The 15,193-nt window shown below is 32.0% G+C and overlaps 1 protein-coding gene across 1 annotated transcript in view; it reads right to left on the bottom strand.

The window, feature by feature from the left end:
- LOC105226224 (proteoglycan 4) overlaps window positions 1-13,086 on the bottom strand; it is a 40,407-nt gene extending 27,321 nt beyond the window's left edge. Inside the window, exon 1 of the mRNA XM_011205050.4 lies at window positions 11,883-13,086. The gene's annotated coding sequence lies outside the window, so the exon portion shown is untranslated. The remainder of the gene's footprint in view (window positions 1-11,882) is intronic.
- Between the last annotated feature and the right edge of the window lie 2,107 nt (window positions 13,087-15,193).

Here is a 15,193-nt window from a genome sequence, read left to right as displayed (position 1 = left end):
ACGCAAATTATAATACATTTTTTTTTTTTTGATTTGTCAGTCCGGGTCAATTTTGATCAGATGATATTAAGTGGTTAGAGATTTTCCAAAGATTAATTTGTTTTTGCTAAAAGCATACTAAAGGGTTCTGAAAATATAATATTATAATCGTAGACATTTATTATAATAGGGTAGTACCAAATATGGCGCTATTACTCACAATGCCTGCTTCAAGAAATCGATTGTTTTGAGAATTTTTTTTGAGAAAGAAGACAATTAAAATTTTATAATTTGTTTAAAATTCAAAAAAGTGTTTTTTTACCAAAAAAAAGTTTACTTTATGTTGTTAAAAAATATTTTCAAAGTTTTTCTATCAGCCCGCCAATTAAGAAAAATCATAAAAATGAAAAATTAAGAAATCGCGTATAAAAGTTTTTCTCAGAATGGTGTTTTCCAAAACGATTTCCATTCCCAAAGAAAGGGTTTTGAAATCTAGTGCATTCATTCGATTTCCTTTTACTTCGACCTAGAATAAATTGTCAAAGTTGAACCCTTTAAGATGGCCTAGAAGGAATGCTCGGAAACGAATTATGTCAATAAATGGATCAGGAAACTGACAGTCAAGGTTAAGTTATTAGACCTCTGATACTATTTTTTGTAAGAATATCCCAAGTAAATAAGAATATCCCAAGTAAATAAGAATATCTCAAGTAAAGAAGAAGATAAGTTGATATTTCAAAGAAGCAGCCGCAAAGGCCATATGTCAAAAATTGTGCATATGACAACTCAACTCAATGTTTTCTTGTTGGTGGAAAGTTACATAAGATTATATATTAGACTATATACTCGTACATATATATTTAGTATCTAAAAAGTATTCAACTTTAAAATAACATTAAATACTAGCATATGTACTGCCAGTTTAACTTTCATTAGCGTTAGATCTAACAAAACCAAGACTTGCTTCTGATTTATTTACTTTTACAGACGTTAACTTGTAAAAACCTCTCCAGATTGCAGCTGTTGATAGCGCCAGCGCTGTGGCTTTCCTACTCTGACCTAATTCACAAATACTTAGTAGCATTTTTTGTGCTTGTTGTTGTGCTACCAGATAAACTACTGCTTGCCGGCTGCCAGTTTTTCAAAACGCCGGCAAATATCGCACTTTCAATTAATGCTTAACCCACTTTGCATGCGTGTTTTTCCAACATTTTACAACAACATCTGCTTCCTTCGCCGGCGTTCGGCGCTTTGTTTACATTTTCCCGCTGCTTGTTGCCTGCTGGCATAAACTGGGCTCACATGAGCGCCACGGCAGACAACACCTGCTTGTGACGGATGTGATTTACTTTTTCCCTATACTACTGTTCTACTAGCGACTGAATCAACTCGGTTACTTAGTGCCGCGCTCGCCTCGTCTGCCTCGCTTTTCGATTAAAATGTCTGTTTTGCTAACTTGTCTGCTGCGTTTACTAATTTTGTGCCCTGTCATACTGAAATGTGTTTTAAGATTTATTGTCACGGCTTGCTTGTGGACTTGCCGCAATCGTGTCGTTAATTTTCGTGCGCAGACAGTGCAACATGTTGTTGTTGTTGTGTGTATGTGTCACGCACGCGTGCTCGCTGTCTTTGAAGGCAAGTGTTTGTAAATCTTAGTTTACAACAGAGTTGCTCTAAATTTGCGTGTGTAACATATGTGTATATGTGTATACATATATGTATATATTATATGTATGCACATAAGTGCATGTGTGTATGTGTAGCGGCATGTTTTTTGTAAAAATGTTGAAACTCTAATTTTTGCTGAACAATTTGTTAATACTTAAAATTGCTATTAAATTCTTACTAACTTTACAGAGTTTACTGTTATACATTCCTTGTTGAGTCAGATTTTAATTATAAATAGATTGTTCTAAATAGAGTTGCCAACTAACGTGGAGTCGAGCTGTTATGGTATTTTTGTTCAGTATTGTACGAGGACAATTCAGCTTCGATTCAGACCTGGGAGCAAAACATTACGCGTGTCATTCGCCAATTACCAGTCGAATTGCTCGAACGAGTCATCGAAAGTTAAACTCAACGAATGGACCATCTGAGATATAGCCACAGCCAACATTTAGAATCAATAATCTTCAAAAGAAAAATACCAAAGAATGTTCTTCCGAGTAGTAATAGACATTCCCCATTAAATTTGAAATTTCTGTATTTTTTCTTTAAAAATGTAGGGACCATGAAATAGATCACCCTTTAAATCGAAAATTTATACAGTTTTGTTGCGAACAAGCTATTAGAAAGGAAACTTTGGTTGAAAGTGTATGCGCCATATTTTTATTATATTATAATTTCTTCTAACAAAATTGAAGGTGAATTAAGAGGTTTGCATATGCAAATGGCAGCACCCGATTTTCTTGTATATTATAATATATGCTAGTCGAATAAGCATTACTGCAGACACTTCAACCATTACAGCTCTGAACCAAAGGCAATTGAATTATATTTTGTTTGAGATATGCAAATCATATTATATATACATATGTATATATGAATATATATAAATAAATCTATCTACATACATATGTAATAGCAAGTGTCTAGGAATGTCATGTAGTTAGACATTAGCTAATAATACCTGTCACTTAGTTTAGTTACATATGCAACAACCGGTAATTGAAAGTAATAGCAACATTTACGATATTTCAACATTTCGATACTTAAAATGCCATAATTTAGTCATAATACTATAATTTTTTAACAAAATTATGGCACAAGTAGCAATTTTTCTTTAAACTACATATGTAAATGCATATAAACAAACGGTAACAAATAAGTGCATATGTGAAAAAATTATGTCTACACATTTCTGTGCACTTAACTATTATGCATATTGTCACCAGCTGCCAGCGACTGACTGCAGACGGAGTGTGGGAAAAAATTGACGCAACCAAGTGGTGCGCAAAAAGAAATGTCTAAGTGACATATCCGTCTCTGCCGGCTGCGAGAATGAGTGCGATAACAAGACAAAGTGATTGCAATTTTATTTTGCAACAGCGCAATTGCAACGCATTAGTACGATGGTAAACTGTTGAAGAGTGCATAATTTTGAGTGGAACGTTTTTGAAATTTTTTTAGTTTGCTGTTTTTTTGCTAAAACCAAATTTACTAATATTTCACTGAAAGTTCGAATACTAAAAATTATTTTTTTATTTCATTGAAATGTTATTAAATTTTATTAAATTTGATTTTACCAAAAAAAAACATTAATACTTTTTATAGCATTATATTGAAATTCGAAGAGAAAGTCGAAAAAATTGACTGATTGCAACGAAAATGTGTTACGCAACGAAAATTCGTCACGCTCATAATTTTAGAGCGACATTGTAGTAAAGGCTAAGGCATTAAATATTTGATATTTAAAATATTTATATACATATGTACTATATGTACCGATGCTCGAATGGTCTCGAATGATCTATAATGAAAACGCAAATATGGTGATCCTGCTTGAACTCTAAATTTCATGAAAAGTATATTAAGATTACTAAAAAAAAATTAAAAATCCTATAACTGAAAGTTTTTTACCTTTTTTAATATTTGGCAGCACTGTGAGATATAGTTACCATACAAACTAGATGACTAAAATGAAGTCTTTGTATGGAAAACTTTTTTATTTGAGAAGATATCTTCACGAAATTCGGCATGGACTATTATTTGTGACAATCGTATGATATTCGAAAAGAATGTTAAAATTGGACCACTATAGCATATAGCTGTCATACAAAGTGATCGATCAAATATGGTTAAATTTCATGTATAAAATATTTTTTTATTGAAAAAGACGATATAACCTCGGGCTTGACTTCGATGTTCAAATGTTTGTTTAAAAGAAATATTTTTGGAAATAAAAAAAAATACAAAAATTGTACTACATTAGTAAATTCTATTTTAAATCAATATTAAAAAGAAGTTTTGGAGAAATCACCAAACTAATTCATTCCAAAAACATGTGCCACATACCAATTTGTAAAAGATAAAAAATCACAACTGTATTCAATTTCATTTGTGCTTGTAATTTTTTGCTCTGTAATTCTACCAAATATAACCTAAGTATACATACATACAGATATATGTATGTGTTTAAGCAATTTATCTGCGTGAGACTTTGCCAATGGCTAACTGACGCTTTTATGAGAGCATTAACACACACACATATCCATAACAAGCGCTGTGAGCTACCATCACTCGTTGCCTGTCTTTGGCAGTGTTGCTGCATTTATGCATTGCAAAAATCTAACCACGAGTAGACGGTGACGCTCGTCAGTGCCGATAGCAGCTGCACCAGCAACAAACACGCTGACTAAAGAATCGTCTATTTCAATTGGAGCTGCTGACTATGCGCATGCACCATATAGTATATAGTCACGTTGCAAAACTTGCACTAAAATGTCCAGTTATTCGAGTGCTATCGTGCAATGCCGCACTGTTTTGTTGCAATTTATTTATTAAAATATTTATTTGGTGTTTTTTTTTGAAATATCTGCACAAATGGCATTGCTTGTGTGTTGAAATAAACGAGCGACTAAGCCACTTGCATATAAGTGCATTAAATCTTGGTGAGACCAGCTGAGTAATGCTGCCAAACGGCATTGAAGTGTAACTATAGTATTGAATTAGTTTGCAAAATAATATGCTTTGGTATTACTCATGGCCTGCGCTGAGGTGACTAGACTGAGTTGCAGCGCCAGATTGTTCCAGATGTCTCATGCATAGCTCAAGGTATCTGTATATATACACATATATGTATGTATACATATATGTATGTATTGAATATATTAGTTGTTGTAATATCTTGTTTGTTTTAAATAAGCACTTGTAGGCGTTGGATATACATTTACAGTGATTCGAGAATTTTCTGTAAGTCATTTTAAATAATGCAAAGAGCGACAGCTTTCGACTAGTAAAGTAACCTTGACAAAGCTTCTAGCACATTTATGTAGTTTGTGGCAATTTCTAATGGTGGGAAATTTACTTTTATGCTGCACCATCGCCCAAGCTGGGAAGAAGAATTTTTTATTATACTTTGTACAGTAAGTTTGCCTCTCTGATCATTATCTATAGTATGTAGCCATGTAAACTGAATCTTCAAGCTTAAGTTTTTGTATGGAAAACTTTTTTATTTGACAAGATAACTTCATGAAATTTGACACAGGTTGTTATCCTAGCCAAAGCAACAATCTCCGAAAAAATAGTTCAGATCGGTCAACTTTAACTGATAGCTGCCATACAAACTGATTGATCAAGCTCCGGTTTTTGTAAGGAAATCTTGTTTATTTGACAAGATATCTTCATGAAATTTGACACAGATAGTTATCCTAAACAGTGTAACAATCTCTGAAAAAATTGTTCAGATCGGTCAACTTTAACTGATAGCTGTCATACAAACTGATCGATCAAGCTCCGGTTCTTATAAGGAAATCTTGTTTATTTGGCAATATATCTTCCCAAAATTTGACACAAATTGTTAACCTAAACAGCACTACAATCTCTTATAAGAATTATTTTTAAGATCGGCTCAATATAGCATATATGTAGCTGTCATGCAAACTGATCGATCAAAATCAAGCCAAAGACCTTTTTCCCCCTTTTGTGCTATAAAAATGCACATGTGATGCGTATTACAGCTTTGATGCAGCCGAAGTTAAAGATTTTGTTTACTTTTCTTGGGAATCGTACAACTGCTGATAAGCGAGAACTATTTGTTGGCAAATCTTTTAATACCTTTCTGAGGTTTCCCTAAAACTCATAACTTCCTAATTTCTGTGAAGTATCAGTGTTAAACAATCTGCTGTTTCCGTCAACTTACAAAAATACTAAGTAAACTAATTCCATAAGTTCTATTTAATTAACTAAATTATGTTCTACCACTTTAACCTTAAAAACTTCACAGACATGTCAGAAGTGCGAAAATTAAGTATCACTTCGTAAATAACTTTATTGCTTTAATAACTGCAGAACGGAAGTGCCATATGAGCTGCTAAGACGGAAGTGTTCACAGACACGCATATACAAATACTAAATTTTTTTTAAATTATTTAGTTCTGGCAACAATTTTGTCTTGCTTAAATAATTTCTCAAACTCACTTATAGGAAATTCTAACACCATGCATAATTCATCTAAGCTGCCGCACAGTGTTCATGAATCTGATTTTTATGCTTTTTCAGAGCGTCACCTTGCCACTCACGGTATTGTTGTTGCATAAATTAGTTTGTTATTTGGCATTTTTGTGAATTTTATATGCGCGTCTGCGCACCCACATAGTGTCTGTAAAAACAGCCTTGCAGGCATGCCAAGTGTTGTCGGGTTCGTGGCTTAAGTCTTTTGTCACCGATACGATAGATTTCGGTAACAAACAAATTAACGTAAATATTGGACAAAATAATCACAAATGACACTGCAAAAACACAAATTAATGTTTTCCACAAAAAAAAACAAAAAACAACAAAAAAGGTAACAAAAACGTTAGCGGAAAAGTTTTAGACTGAACCGGATGTTGGTGTGGCAGCGCAAATAAATGTAATTAACACTAATGGACCAATGCACGACTGACCAGGTACACCTGTGGGCAAATGTCAGGTATGAAGTCGAAAAAAGGTAGACAAGCAAAAGGCAAAGATAAACACTTCAAATCAAACAGAAACGAAAGCGAAGCTGCAATTGATGAAATGTGCAAGCTCACGCACTTGCCACTTTCAGTGTTTGCTTTTACTTGTTTTTGTTGTTTTTTTCGTACGCTTAATAAAAAACGTATTTGCACTTACATTTAACTTTACGTTAGTCTTTTTGTTGTTATTTTTGTTTGTTTAGTTTTTGTAGAAGTTCAGTTAGTTTTCACTTTCATTGAAAATCACGTTGGCACGTCCGCGCAGAGTAAATAACGGCACATTTTACTTAACGTTTTATTGGCAGTTCATGATATATGCGCGCTCAGCATACATTTAAGTCAATAGTTAGGTACTCTTTGCATTTTATGAGCATTGAAAGGCAGCACATAAGCACATGCCTACGCAAGGAAGCGGGGAAATTATGGAATTAGCGTGTTAAGTTGGCAAGGGTTTGCAATATTAAAATTCAAATAAGGAGTTTACCAATTTTATGACACTTTTGACGTACTGCGGGTTGAATTTTAATTTTAAAAATAGCTGATTTGGGAAATATTTATCAAAGTCTTAAAGTAAGTTAGTTCCTTATATTGAAGATCAAATTTAATTTTATATGTAAATTGCGATATGTTTAGGAGAAAAAATTTCGAAAATTTGCTTTGTGAGACCATATAAGGACTTTGTTTTTATTAGTTTCGACTTATACACAATATGAATTTTATCAAATTAAAAGGAGAATATGGAATAAAAAATAATGTATGACCCAGATATTTATAATTTTTGTTTTCTCATTCAAACCTTTTTGAAAAATGTTCTTAACGCACTTATTTGTTATTATTTAAACAACTTTATACCATAATATTCTCTCTTTTTTATAACTCAGAAGTAGTTAAACATACCTAATAGAAGAGATGACACCCAGAGGAGAGCTGAGTTTATTTTCTTTCAAATATCCGTTGACAATAGCATAAAAATGTCAATAATTTAGTTATTTTTTTCTATACATAGATTTACATATCTATGTTTAATTTTTTGTGACCATATAGCATCTGATCAAAATTGACCCGGACTGTTGTTTATTTAATAAAGATCGTGAAGTCATTGAAAGTGTGCTTCATGTTAGTCGTCCATCTATCTCTGTCAATAATAATGTAATCAAAAGAGGTAAGGAAATAGTGTTTAAAAATCGTCATATTTTGCAGCCTGCCTGACATAGCTCTAAGGATTTTTCGACTTCAAAAAATGCATTAATATTGAACTACTAGTTTTTTTTATATAATCCTTACATGAAGCCACTAAATTGCACTGAAAAGCGGCATTACTTCCTTGATAACTTCACCATATATTTCACTGTAAATCAAAGCTTTTTGGAGTTTTCCGTTTAATTTTAAAAAATTTCATAGCGCAGTAATTTTAATTAAAATTTTTATAATTAACTAACTAACTTGTACATGCCTTGAAAGACAGTGGGTTTTTTTCTTCCTTTTTTCTACGTTTTTGCAACTACTGTAATCAACCAACTGCTTGTATGTACATCTATGTGTCGCGATTGGCTGCACTTCACTTGTCAAACGCAGTGTGATTGCCAGCATTTTTGTTGTAATTAGAAAGTATTTAACTTAAATGTTTGCACACAATTGTACATTAGCGTTGCAGACACAACACAAAGCAACAAAAACAACAAAAAATGCCAACAGACACACACACTGAGCGGCATACAAGAAAGCATAAAATTTGTGCGTGCCGGTGACATTACGCCGCCATAAACACATAAAAACGTACACACATACAGACAAACAGACAAACGTGTGACAGCGCAGTTATTTCACTTTTATCTTCAACTGCTCTTCAGCGCGGCGTTTTTTCATTATCGATCGCTGTGTGGCCAATTGCGGCGTTTGACGGTTGTCCAACCATTGTGGTAATGGTAATTGCGCGATTTAGAGCTTTTATGCGCGGCACATACATATGTTCACATATACAATATATGAATGTTTGCATGTGTGTGTAGCATATTTTTATATGCTTTTAATTTTGCCTTCAATAAAATGAAATTAAATTGTTTACAGCATTTTCATTTATTAGGCAAATAATTATACGAAATGGTCAATTGAAATGAAAGCAGTTAATAATGCTAAATAATTGTGGAAAAAGCACTGAAGGCCAAAGCAATGACAAGGTAAAAGTGGCATTGTTCATTGCTTTTGTTGCTATTGTTGCTACTGGCTTGAAGCGTGCCAAAAATGTGTCAGATTCTTGGCTGATTTTTCACTGCTCAACTACAATTGTTGGGTGCAAAGCTTTTAATAAATTTTCTTGACAATGAATGCGAAGTTTTGGCTGACAAAAATTGAGAAATTGATATTTGAAAGAAAATACATTCTTTTTTTGTTCTTTCGCTGCTAAAATTCTGAAGAAAAACTTTCATATGAACACTTTGTTCATTTTTGTGCATTTTTCATGCTTAATTTCATAATTTCCTTTTTTCTCATTTAGTTATTTTTGTGTTAGTTTTTGAAAATGCCTGCTACTAACTTTCAACGCCTTGCTCTGCCATTTACATATGTAAATGTCTATTTATTGGTCGCCAACACAGCGGCTGCGTTGGTAAACCTTGGCATTCACGCTTTACTTCTTTAAGTGGCTTACGTTAATTTTATGCATTTTACATATTAATGTAATATTTAAATAATTTAACCTTGCATATGGTAGCATATTAATCGCGAGCAGTGCTTGCACGCGTTAATTCCTTTTAAGTAGTCACTTTATTTACCACTTTCGCTTTTCAAATACCAAATAATATTAATTGCAAATATTTTTATTGTAAAGAAAGCAAGAAGGTAAAACGTGGAATATGGATATGTTTTGATATTGGATTGTTTGTCATGTATTATACCGAAAAAGTAAATATGAATATGAATAATTTGAATACAGGTGTGTAAATTATACATTAAAAAATAATTCAAGTAGATTAAATGTTAATAAAACTTTTTTATTTTGTAAGTTTTAAGCCCAAACATTGCATTAAAAAAATTTAATATCAAGTTTATATTTAAAAATTATCGAGTCTATAATTAAAAATTAAAATAAAATATTTTCCGTATCATAAATTCATAAAAGCGATAGAAAAGTAAGATTAATTTAGTTTCATGTTCACTCTATTCTATACTCTAGTGAATATTTCCCATTATCAGACTCTAAGACAATACTCTGTCGAAAGAAATTTCGTAAAAAGGACGAGATTATGGCCAATATTTTAACCTATTTCATAGAAAAAGCTAAATATCACTACCAAATATAAACAAAAAGTTAATTGAATGCTAAAATTTGTATATTTCTTGCAACAACAAACAATGAGCATCTCTTGTGGGCTTGTCTCGCATTGGCAAGACTAAGCTGTAAGCATTTGGGGTTCCCACAGTCTGATACACTTCAGGAGGTATCGATAGTGAGGCCGCAGAATCGGTTAAAATTCCCGACTATTCCCCTTGGACCTTGCAACTGAACTCCAACTAGTATATGATATTCAAAAAATTATTGCACTTTTGATAATAAATTTACTAATATGACGTTCATATATAAAATCAAACAAAAGACTTTTGCAACGAACTAATAATTTGTATGAAAAATGTATGCCGGATTGCGACAAAAAGCGATAACTTTTCGATTTTACTAACAGAAAGTTCTTAATTAATATAATTCTGGTTGATTAATATGGCACAATTAAACTAAAATTTAAATATTAACTTACATTCTGTCAAATGAGTGGTTGGTAGAGTAGGCAATCTAAATTTTTTGAAATTTTTTTTTTTACGGTCTTTCTTTGCAGACTGGGATATGGCATTATTGGGGAAAAATTGTATAAGTGAGGATTCAAAAAAGCTTATTACTTTTTTTTCAACATTTTTACGTTATTGAAGTTGTCCATAAATAAATTTTTGCATACTTCTCTGGGATCATTTTGTTATCAAGAATACAAATCAATTAATTGAATTTTTGCTCACATTAAGTAACCTTAGATTGTCCCATTAATTTGCATTTTAAGAACCTTTCCAAAAGACCTTCCGCCGATAACTTTTTTCTCTTATTTACCATTACAAAATTTTTGAAGTCAATGAAATCTTTTTGTATGTTCTTTCTGTTATTCTTGCTCCAATTGTTATTGAGCAAAGTATTAAAGAGCTTATTTAACATAACTGCGTTTTAAAAATTTTTAAAATTTTTTTTTTAATTTTTTTTTTAATTTTTAATTATTTTTTAATTTTTTTTTTAATTTTTTCTGTTTTGCGTTTAATAAAAAATAAATAAATAGAGGATAAAATTGTTGTTGACTTTCGTGTTCTTTTAATTATGCTTTAATTTTTTATTTTTATTTTGGTTTTATTTTATTCTTTATTGAAGTTTTAATACTTATGAATGTACATATATGTCATATATTTCTTTCTGTTGCTTATAATACTTTTTTATATTTAAGAATTAATTCTTTTTTTATTTTTTATTTCGTATTTATCTTTTTAAATTTATTTAATATTTAAAAAAAAGGTATCCTTGATCTTTTAAAATTTCGTATTTTTTTATTGTTAATATATTGTTATTTTTAATTATTATGTTTTCATTTTCATTCTAATTAATATAATGTATTTTCATATTTGGGAAATATTTTTCTTAATTTTCACTTTTATTTTTTTACTTTTAATTCTTACCTTTTTTATTGTATTTTCAAATTGATAATTACAATTATTTTTCATATTTCAGAAATATTTCCGAAATATTTTTTTATTTTTAATTTTTGTATATATCTTTTATATTTTTGTTTGATAAAATTTTTTATCCTTTATTGTAAATTTTGACATATTCTTTATTATTATTAATTTTTTCTTTTGTATTAAGTATTATAATACTTTTTCATATTTTAAAAATATATATTTTTTTTTATATGATTTTTGACTTTGTGTTTTTTTTTGTATTTTCATATTAATTATTATAACAATTTTTTTTATTTTTAATTTTGTTTTAATCTTTTTGGATTTATGTAATGTTTGTAAGGTCAGTTTTTATATCCATGATTTTTTTTTTTGAATTTCATATTTTTTTATTGTTAATATTTTTTATTTTTAATAATAATTTCTTTTTTTTTGTAGTTTCAGTAATTATTTTAATATCTTTTATTTTTACACTTTGAAATTTTTTGTAATTTTGCAATCTTCCGCTTCTTATTATTTATTTGTTTAAAGCTTTGTACTCACCACTGTAAATATATCGCCTGCGTGTTCCTGACTTCCTGACACAAATAATGCAGAACGTACAGTTAATAAATCTTCAGTTACTAGAATCAATGCTTTGCCGTTTGCTGCAGAGCTTTTCACTTGCGCACAACGCACACAGACACACGCGTGCAGAATTTGCGTTTTGTTTTTGCTTTTGCTAATAAATTTAATTTTTGCAATTTCCGCTTGAGTTTCACCTACTTTTTACAGTTATGTTTTTTGGTTTTTCGCTTTAACTTTTTTGCTTTACTTTGGCAGCTACTGTTTAGCGCTTTTGCTTTCTTTTTCGCGTATTAATTATTTACAGAGTTCTGCGCAGCTTCGGATTTCTTGCACACTTTTTCGAAAAAAGTTTGCGTTTTGTTTGTTTATTTTCATTTGCGCTTGCAACTAATTAAGCCATCAAACGCAAAGTAACACTTTGTCTGTAAATTAGTAGAGTTAAAGAAAATGCGCCGACTTTTTGCGCTTAAATGCTCGCTGCGCGCTTTAAGTGTACGAACGTTGCCAGGAAAAACGAAAACGATTTTCACCGCGTTGCACTTTGTTTGGCTTTTCGCGTATCGTGCATTCACTGCAAGTGGCGAAAATTTCGAGCGAGAGCAAAAAAAATGCGCCAGGCGTCAATGGCTTCGAAGCATGCGCGCCAACTGCGGTGGGTGGCGGCTGGTGGAGTTTGGTGAAATACTGGCTACGTTGCGCAGATTTCTAATCCGCTTGCAGCCACTGGTTGGACACACACCACTGGCTTTGACTACCAACGCAGTATCGAAAGCAATTCTGCTCACTTATTTTTGCTACGATTTACTCGAATAATTGTTTTATGCGCAAATCGCAAACACTTCGAATCGAAAGGTGCACGAGGAAGTCACTTTTACTAGTCGATGCCACAAAACAACAAGTAAACAACGAAAATGTACACACACTTTAAAATCCAGTAATGCAGTTCTACAATTGAGTTACAATTTTTTGTATGCAAAACAGTTAGTTAGTCGTTTGTTTGCCGCAGCTACCGTGGATGCGCGTCTGCATCGTTTGCGTTTCGTTAACAAACTGAAGAAATGGAAAGCCTTGCGCCGCTACGTAAGTACCCCTGCGCTACGATGGCAACTGTTGGTTTGGTTGTGGCTGCTGCAGCTGTTTGCTCAACTCTTTGACTGGCTTGTTGATGGTTGTGTGGCTTGTTGATGGCTGTGTGGCTTGTTGCTTGCTACTAGTTGCTGGCTTTTCGTTTGACTGCCTGCCTGCTGGCCAGCTTAGCCGGTTGCTCGTTGTTTGTTTTGCTGTCACTGCTGTGCTAACCGCAGGCACGTCTACCTATTTTGGTTGTCGCTACCGCAAAATGTTGCTGGCAACATGCTCATATGTATATACATGTTGTTGAGTGCTGTGTTGCTATGCAATGTTTACACAAATGTGGTTTCATAAAGCATAAGCGGAAAATGTTTCAGGTTGGTTGTGAAATGAATGAGTGAAATTGTGCGCTGTCTTTGAGTGAAGTGGAGTAATGAATGAATGAGTGGGTGTGTTATGCATAGTGTAGCATATTTGTATAAATTTGAATTTATTTTAGTGATAGGCTTATTTTATAAAGTAAGGTTTATTAATAAAACAGTCTGTGTAGAATTTTTGTGTGCAGCATCTTGGAAGAAAAAATGCGCTTGTAATCGGTTTTCTTCATAGGCAAAATTTTAAAGAGTTTTAATAAATTTTTCCGAAATAAAATCCTCCTTAAACTTGTATTTTTACCGTCTCTTGGACTGAGCGACTCAGATTTGTTATATACAATCTCATCATTAGCGGATTCTGGAACCTGCTTAAATTAAATTATAATCCAAAATAATAATATCTGTAATCGAAAAATCTCTTATATACCTAAAAGAACATGCACTGAGGACAATGAAAATACAAAATTTTGCTAGCACGTACTCAACGTCTAAATACAATTGCCTTTATAACAAATCCCGTATCAGTTAATTTATAAAACTCTTCTTGTATTGGCCACCTTACAATGGCCAAACATGTGTGTTCACTAAACAAAAGACTTAAGCAACCAACTCGCTTTTGTTTACGAACAGAGAAACCGCAGAGCGAACTAATTTTTTAGCCAAATTTGAGGTTAACAACAAAACTGAAATGAAATTGAAAAGATTTTGAGTAAAAAAAAAAAACAAAAAAATTTTGAAAAAAAAAATTAAAAAATTTTTGAAAAAAAAATTGAAAAAATTTTGAAAAATAACTTGGAATAATCCACTTGTTTTTGTTACATCTACTTCAGTTGCAGCAAATACTCACAGCCTGCAACTTTTTGCGTAAGCTTGTCACATAATATGCGCTCATTTACAGTAATTCAATTAAATAATTTGAAGTTGTTAGTGTTTTTGTTGCAGTCTACTTCAAACTTTTGTCCAACAAATTGCGCGGCTTTATAGTTTTTCTGTGGCAGCAGCGCTCCCCGAGTGCAACGGATACAAGTGTTTGGAATAAAATCGCAGCGCCAGTTTGTGGCCTCAAATATTTTAGCGGAACAACAACAAATACAAAAAACAACTCTAATTTAAGAGCATTGCAGCGAGATTTTGTTTATTTGTTTTTGTTGCAGACATACAATTTAGGCGCATTTGATTGAAAAAATGCTGGTAATTTAAGGCTTTAAGTGGCTTTGGTTACATGACGCCACATTATGGCGCTGCAGCGAATACCACAGCGGCGATTTTGGCTGGTGATGCGATGACGCCCGAATTATTGGTGAACTAGATATTATGTTTATGATGGCTATGTAATTTTTTTGATTTTCAAAATTTTTTTTTATGCTGCACTAGATATCAGCTTACCACAATTTCGGTTAAGTATGTGGTCTCTGTTGCAATAATGTATGTATGTGTTAGCAATTCGCTGCATCTCTGTAATAATTCATCGTTAAATGGGGGTGCGCTGCAGCTAATTGCTCACTTGAGAGATTGTCTTAATTAATTGCGGCTAGAAGTTAGTATGGTGATTGGTAAATGGTAATTTAAAATTCTATTTACCATCTGTTCTTCGATTAAATGATTTTAGCGCTATTTTTTATTGCCTAACAGTATGGGAATCAAAAGATGAATTATTGTAACTATGTTGTTTTTTGTATAAAAGTATAAGATTCTTTTAATTATCTTCTCGTTTTTTTGAAGTTGCATTTGGCAGTAAAATTTTAAGCTTGTGAATTATAATTTAGCTACGAGGTCAAACTATTTATGGTCTTATAATTTTGGTATTTAGTTCTGCATTTACTTTTTATGATTCACTCGAAA

Source organism: Bactrocera dorsalis, chromosome 3, assembly GCF_023373825.1.
Source record: "Bactrocera dorsalis isolate Fly_Bdor chromosome 3, ASM2337382v1, whole genome shotgun sequence".
NCBI classification, from domain to species: Eukaryota; Metazoa; Arthropoda; class Insecta; order Diptera; family Tephritidae; genus Bactrocera; species Bactrocera dorsalis.
The sequence above is the reverse complement of the archived record's forward strand: the minus strand, read 5'-3'. Positions and strand labels throughout refer to the sequence as shown.